Source organism: Sebastes umbrosus, chromosome 21 (genome assembly GCF_015220745.1).
Source record: "Sebastes umbrosus isolate fSebUmb1 chromosome 21, fSebUmb1.pri, whole genome shotgun sequence".
NCBI classification, from domain to species: Eukaryota; Metazoa; Chordata; class Actinopteri; order Perciformes; family Sebastidae; genus Sebastes; species Sebastes umbrosus.
In genome coordinates this window covers 300,292-307,930 of record NC_051289.1, presented here as the reverse complement: position 1 = coordinate 307,930, position 7,639 = coordinate 300,292, and the positions used below count along the sequence as shown (strand labels likewise).

The 7,639-nt window shown below is 36.5% G+C and overlaps 1 long non-coding RNA gene across 1 annotated transcript; it reads left to right on the top strand.

Annotated features, from left to right (window-relative positions):
* Window positions 1-3,316: 3,316 nt before the first annotated feature.
* Window positions 3,317-6,127, top strand: LOC119481006. The gene is made up of 4 exons (XR_005205053.1): window positions 3,317-3,570; window positions 3,638-3,664; window positions 4,984-5,196; window positions 5,442-6,127. It is a non-coding gene; the product is annotated as an uncharacterized LOC119481006 (long non-coding RNA).
* The last annotated feature ends 1,512 nt before the right edge of the window (window positions 6,128-7,639 follow it).

Sequence of the window (7,639 nt, the reverse complement as noted above, 5' to 3'; positions counted from 1 at the left end):
GTGTGTGTGTGCGTGTGTGTGTGTGTGCGTGTGCGTGTGCGTGTGCGTGTGTGTGTTGAGAGATACTTGAACGAAACAAGTTGGCCCGGCTGCTGGAACCAAACACTTCTTTACGTTACCATGGTTACCGTGTTGATGTTATAATTATTATTGTCAGTTAAGTATATTAATAATAATATTATTGTTATTGTTGTTGTTAATAATATTTTTTATTTTGGCTGCATTTTGTTGTTGTTATTATGTCGAACGTTACAAACGTTTTTATATTTTTTGCACTATAGCGACACTCAGATTAGCCGGACTGAAGAGAGAGAGAGAGGGGATTATTACAGGTGTGACATCACCACCATAAAGAGACACCTTCAAAGACTGAATTTAACGCTCGCTGCACACAAAACTCACATTTGGCCAACAGTAGGTGATCGGCTGAGTCGCCTGGCAATCAAAAACTACTTTATATGTTGTTCATTCTTTTCTTAAAGTTGTTAACCGTCCAATAGAGCGCTGCAGGGACGACGTAGTCCAACAGGAAGTGATCATCTCTCTGGTTCCCTCCACTAACAGGAAGTGATCTTCTCCCTGGTTCCCTCCGCTAACAGGAAGTGGGATTGTTCCATTGGGTTTTAGATTATTGCAGATAATAAGCTAAACGTTTATGATACCGACACGTTTTGTACAGCACGATAATCTCCACTAATGAACTCCACTTTATTTCAGACATGTAACTAAAAACCCGTTGACCTCCAGACGAGGGAACAGGAAGTGATAATACGCTAACTCACTTCCAGGTTTTAGGACTCGTTCCTGTAGCGCTCTATTTTCATTGAAATGCACATTTTATGTCCAACATGAAGTTCTAAACATTGTCTCCACAAACTGCCAGTAATAAAAATCCAATTAGTAGAAATACTGCATCCCATATTATTTATTTTTATTGGCATCAACGTATTCAAATTCAAGAATATCAAGTCTAAAAATTAGGGCTGTCAATCGATTACAGTATTTAATCCTCTTATCAACATGGGAGTGGACAAATATGCTGCTTTATGCAAATGTATGTATATATTTATTATTGTAAATCAGTTAATAACACAAAATAATGACAGATGTTGTCCAGAAACCCTCACAGGTACTGCATTTAGCATAAACAACATGTGATGTGATGATCATAAAGTGGGCATGTCTGTAAAGGGGAGACTCGTGGGTACCCATAGAACCCATTTACATTCACACATCTGGAGGTCAGAGGTCAAGGGACCCCTTTGAACATGAGCGTGACTTCATAGCGTTATTTAACTTCCTTCCCTACAAGCTAGTCTGACCTGGTTGGTACCGATGGATTCATCAGGTTCTGTAGTTTACTATGATACCTGGATCTTCACTGTAGCTTTAAAACTGAGCCTCATAACTCATCAGAGTGTGAGCAAACAGTTTTTGAAAGGCTAAATGCCAACAAATATGGATTCAAGAAGAATATTTCCTCAGATAAAAACTAGGGCTTCAGTCGATTCAAATATTTAATCACAGATTAATCACACATTTTTTCATCTGTTCAAAATGAACCTTAAAGGGAGATTTATCAAGTATTTAATACTCAATGTTTAATGTTCAATTATCAATGGTCATGACAGTTTTTCCTCGCCAAAAGTTGCATAAGTTTGGAGCGTTATTTGACCTCCTTGATGACAAGCTAGTCTGACATGGTTGGTACCGATGGATTCATCAGGTTTTATAGTTTACTGTGATACCAGGATCTTCACACCAGCTTTAAAACTGAGCCGCTACGACCTAAAAACTCACAAGTTCAATAAATTAGTGGTAAAAGGATTTTGTGTTAACGATTTATTATGGCGTTAACTTTGACAGCCCTAGTTTTCACATGAATAACTCTTTAATGAGAATGGAAACCTCCATGCCCTTAACAACCAGCAGTGTATCTGGATTTATTGGAGAAATTCCTACTAAGTGATTTAAGTGTTTTGGTTTGCAGCAGAAAACAGTTTTTTTGTTTTACCACAGACAAAGTTAACAGTGTATTTGTTCACAGTAAACTAAGAGGATCTCAGATCAGTGGGTTCACTTTGAGGAGAAGAGATAGAAGCTTTTTTGTTCAGTGTCCAGTTTTTAGTTTGTTTTAGAACACCAAAGAGTCGAGTTTGTGCACTTGTTTGTGTGAGAGAGGAAACTGTTGAAGTTACATTCAATGATGCTGAAAAAGAAAAAGAAAATGACAACCTGATTTATGTCAGCATCTCTGAAGTCTGTAAAAATATTCGTCGATGGACATCTTTATCTTGCTTTCATAAAGAAGGATGTTTTATTTATAGATTTTGTTTCAGATTAATTTAGTAGTTGTTTTTATTTCCCACAATGCTTTACTTTATCTCATCGTAAACTGAAAAAAGACAATCTACAGTTCAGTGACAGTCAGACTTCTGAGTGTTTCTGTGTCGTGTGTGTTTCTATCAGTATTGTCGACTTGTTCACCAAAAGTTTATTCAGAGTATCGGTCCCGTTTCGATGAAGTCACACGTGTTTATTTTCTCTTTTTGTTGTTTTGGTTGTTTTATAAGAGAGTGGACCGTCTTCTTCTGGACTGCTTTTGGGGACACATCCCGTGTGAACATGGACGCAAACAAAATGTCAGTGCAGAAAAAAAAAAGCCTCAAAAAGTTGAAAAAAAGAAGAAGAAATGAAACGCTCAGATTTTGTTCTTTTTATGGAGACAGAAATACTGACACTGAACAAAACGGACAAAGAATAAAAAGTCTATTTTTTATTCTGTATATATGGAAAAATCCAGATTCCAGTATGTTGCATTGCTTTGTTGTACAAATCAAATGTGCTTGTGGCATTTTTCTAATCTAATTTATTTTACGGTATTGTTTTGTTTTTTCTGCTTCACCATTAAAGTTTAAAGGATGTACACAAAAGGAAATGAGTCCTCGGTTCTTCAATATAAACCAAACCTCATTTAATCGTTTAACTCGCCTTAATTTCCTCCATCAATGTCACTACTTTTACGGGAGTTTGATACCAATTAAGGACGGAATAATTGCGATATGTGGTTATTTTGAGGGCTCTGTGGCTGTTGAACTCCCTGTTCTTCGTTCTGAAACGCTCACATTAAGTCAGTGTTGTGCAACAATTTGTAAAGGTTGTAAAAGCCTCGCAGGCTTTTGGCCGCGGGTCACGTTGACATTCATATAACGACATAAAGCCGGCCTCGTTAAACACATATTAAAAAATGTGATTGCCGAAACTGACGCTGAGCTTTCCCAGCTTCGGAGGACGAGCGCTCGGGGTCGAGGACGAGGTTGGTCTGGAGTGATTCCAGTCAGCGAGGAGGAGGAGGACACGCAGCAGGAACTCATTTCCTCACGCCGAGGCAGAAATGCAGAGGCGCTGTTAAAGCTGTGATACACGGGGCGGGAGGTCGAAAGGTCAGCTGAAACCCAGCAGCTTCCCCTTCTCTCAGCTTTAAAGCTGCTAAAAAGACGACACACCTGAGGGGTTCGGTCCGAGTCGCTGAAGTTCTTCAGCGAGAGGAAACAACCCGAGAGGCTGCAGGTAGGAAACATAACTCATCACATTTAAATGACTAACAGCTTTTATATTTGACATTTCCCTTTTTCAGTTGGCGAAAGCGAAACATCTGCAGCAGGTGAGTCACTTTTAAGGAACTTTTAAAGAGAACGAAGAATGTCTTTTCCAGTGTTGTTGTGAAGGTAAAATATTTTCTATTATGTTCACATAAAGAAACGTGAATTTATACGTTTTAAATCACGGTGAATTATTGAGTATTGGTAAACCTTACGCTCCGGCCACACAGGGAACGTCAGCAGTGCGTGACGGCAGCCTTGCTGAACCGCTGCGTGTTTCAACGGTGTGGCGTCCACACCGGCAGCGTTTCTGCTGCTGCTGTCAGCCCTTTCTTTCTACATAGAGTTTACCTTATAACGGACATTTCACTCCATTATAAATGTCATCTATATTTATTTTAGACAGAGAAAGGTTAAGAAACGTGTGATAATTTGTAAATAATAGTAATAATTCACCATTAAAACCCCGTACTTTATTCATTCATGGAGCCGTACAAGTCACTGCATGTTCTACAACACTGTCCTGCACGTATTTCAGAATAAAAGCCTCGTGGTAACAACTGAAGGAATTCTGTCCACAGAAAAAGGGGCTGTTATTTTGAAATGAAAGCAGGAAGTGTTGATTTAACGGTGACATATTCTACAGATGTCTAAACATGTAAACTGTAGTAATGTTGCTGGTATGATGTCAATATACAGTCAAAAGATCACCTTCACTGTCTGTTGTAGCTGTGATCGCCCAGCGATACTAGCGACTTCACCTCAGGCGTTTAGAGACGCTCACGCTTTGTCCACACAGGGAATGTCAGTAGTGCGCGGCGGCTGCCTCGCTGAATGGCTGCGTGTTTCATGCGTGTGGCGTCAACGCCGGCAGCGTTTCTGCTGCTGCTGTCAGCCCTTTCTTTCTACATAGAGTTTAACTTTCATAACGGCCATTTCATTTCAATATCCATTTATTATAGACAGAAAAAGGTTAAGAAATGTGTGCTCATTTTATGCATTCATGGAGCCGTGCAAGTCACTGCATGTTCTACAACACTGTTCCCTGTGCGTCCCGGGGCTCAGCCTAAATTAAAATAAAACATTCAAGAGCACTACTCTACTCACTACATCTCTATTAAAACGGTAAAGCCCAGGCATCATTGCACTCACTCTGCCAGACCACGTCCCCGCCGTGCGAGGGCCCGTTCATCGCCGCTTGCAGCTTTAATATTTAATTTGTGATCTTACGTGTTTGTGTTTAACACTTTAGGGCCACTGTAGAGCGTCTCCGGTGCTTCTGTGCCATCATCCCGTTGAGATCGAATGTGAACAAACTCTTAACTCAGTCCATATTTAAAAACCCTGCAGATCCTGAGAAACTTGTGCTTTCCACACACAGTAATGAGTCACAGCCGTCGCAGAGAGCCAGAACGCTCTTCACCTCAGCAGCAGAGCACCAACATCATTCAATCACAATCTGCTCTTTAAAGATCGCTGTAACGTGTTGTGGCTTCGACTACCAGGACGAACCGGGAAACCCCGACAAACAGCAGCTAAACACTGAGTGTGTTTGTGGGCATCTCGTGAGCAGGAGTGGATTTGCATCGATGAGGTAATGGAGTGTGTGCTGTTGTGAGGAAACATGAACAAAACTACATTTATTTTCAGAATGAAGGGGAGGACAGTGTGTGTGGTTTGGTTTGGTTTGGTTTGGGTTGTCTCTGGTCCTGTTATGAACACGTCTGATGTTCTGATGTCATACAAGGACGTGGCACACGTGAAGCACAGACGTGCACACAAACTGCCACAACCAACCAGACAAGTTCAATGTCATTTATTTGCTGTGTTTTTCCGCAGAAATCAGCGTGGACGGAAACACTGAGCAGACCCAGCATCCCGTGAGTTTGGTTCCTTTGTGGATATTTCTTGTTTTGCTTTTTCCTGGATTTAATTTTTATATTACTCAGTTGAAATTTCCAACTTCCGACCTCCAACTATTCCAGAGGCCTGTACGACGAAGCGAGCTCAACATACCCAGGGAATCTTCTAGTTATCTGGCTTAACAAACCCTAACAACCGCAATCGAGTAGTTAAACACTGAATCCATGACGGCCAAGTACAGACAGGTTTGCTTCAAACCACTGAGCTCAATCATCCCCTCCACCTGAATGCCAACTGCAGGCAGGTGTGTTTCCCAACATTATATCAGGCCCTCTCTCTGCTGCTCCATCCAACCATCATGCCACTCGTCCCTCAGAATGGAAGCTTCTTATTTTCATCTAAGTTAATTTGCAGTCCCTTTTTTTTCTAGCCATTTATTTATTAAAACTCAGAGCAGCTTGTGATTGTTTTATTTTGTTGATTAGTATTTAATTTATATTACTAATTTGATTTATGTACTTTTTGCACTGCAGAAACCAGACTTAGGAAGGTAAAAAAACACTGAAACTGCTTTCATAGTAAGATCTCTTTATTTTGAAAATAAAATTCATGAAAAAAATCATAGTATAGTATGTTAAAAAAAGTTAAAAAAAGAAAAGTCTTAGTATAGTATGTCGAAAAAGTTTATAAAAAAACGTCTTAGTATAGTATTTCAAAAAGTTAAAAAAAAAAATCATAGTATAGTATGTCGCAAAAGTTTATAAAAAAAAGTCATAGTATAGTATGTCGAAAAAAGTGAAAAAAAAAAAAGTCAGTATATTATGTCGAAAAAAGTAAAAAAAAAAAAGTCGTAGTATAGTGTGTCGAAAAAAATAAAAAAAAATTCATAGTACAGTATGTCAAAAAAAGTAAAATAAAAAAAGTCATAGTATAGTGTGTCGAAAAAAGTAAAAAAAAAAATCATAGTAAAGTATGTCAAAAAAAGTTAAAAAAAAAAGTCATAGTATAGTATGTCGAAAAAGTAAAAAAAAAAAAAATCATTGTATATTTTTTGTCGAAAAAAGTAAAAAAAAAAGTCATAGTATGGCATGTCGAAAAAATTAAAAAAAAATAAGTCGTAGTATAGCATGTCGAAAAAAGTAAAAAAAAAATTCATAGTACAGTATGTCGAAAAAAGTTAAAAAAAATTCATAGTATAGTTTGTTGAAAAAAGTAAAAAAAAAAAAGTCGTAGTATGGCATGTCGAAAAATGTTATTAAAAAAGTCATAGTATAGTATGTTGAAATATTTAATGAAAAAAGTCATAGTATAGTATGTCGAAAAATGTTATTAAAAAAAGTCATAGTATAGTATGTCGAATAATTTCATGAAAAAAAAGTCATAGTATAGTATGTCGAAAAAAGTAAAAAAAAAAGTCATAGTATGGCATGTCGAAAAATTAAAAAAAAAAAAACGTAGTATATTATGTCAAAAAAGAAAAAAAAAAAAAAGTCATAGTACAGTATGTCGAAAAAAGTAAAAAAAAAAAAAAAAAGTCGTAGTATGGCATATCGAATAATTTCATGAAAAAAAAGTCATAGTATAGTATGTCGAAAAAATTTTTAAAAAAAAAGTCATAGTATATTATGTCGAAAAAAGTAAAAAAAAAAAAGTCGTAGTATATTATGTTGAAAAAAGTAAAAAGAAAAAAGTCATAGTATGGCATGTCGAAAAAAGTAAAATAAAAAAAGTCATAGTATAGTGTGTCGAAAAAAGTAAAAAAAAAAAATCATAGTACGGTATGTCGAAAAAAGTAAAAAAAAAAATTCATAGTATAGTATGTCGAAAAAGTAAAAAAAAAAAAAAATCATTGTATATTTTTTGTTGAAAAAAGTAAAAAAAAAAGTCATAGTATGGCATGTCGAAAAAAGTAATAAAAAAAAAGTCATAGTATGGCATGTCGAAAAAAGTAAAAAAAAAAAAAGTCGTAGTATGGCATGTCGAAAAATGTTATTAAAAAAGTCATAGTATAGTATGTTGAAATATTTAATGAAAAAAGTCATAGTATAGTATATCGAAAAATGTTATTAAAAAAAGTCATAGTATAGTATGTCGAAAAAAGTAAAAAACAAAAAAAAGTCATAGTATATTATGTCGAAAAAAGTAAAAAAAAAAAAGTCGTAGTATAGTGTGTC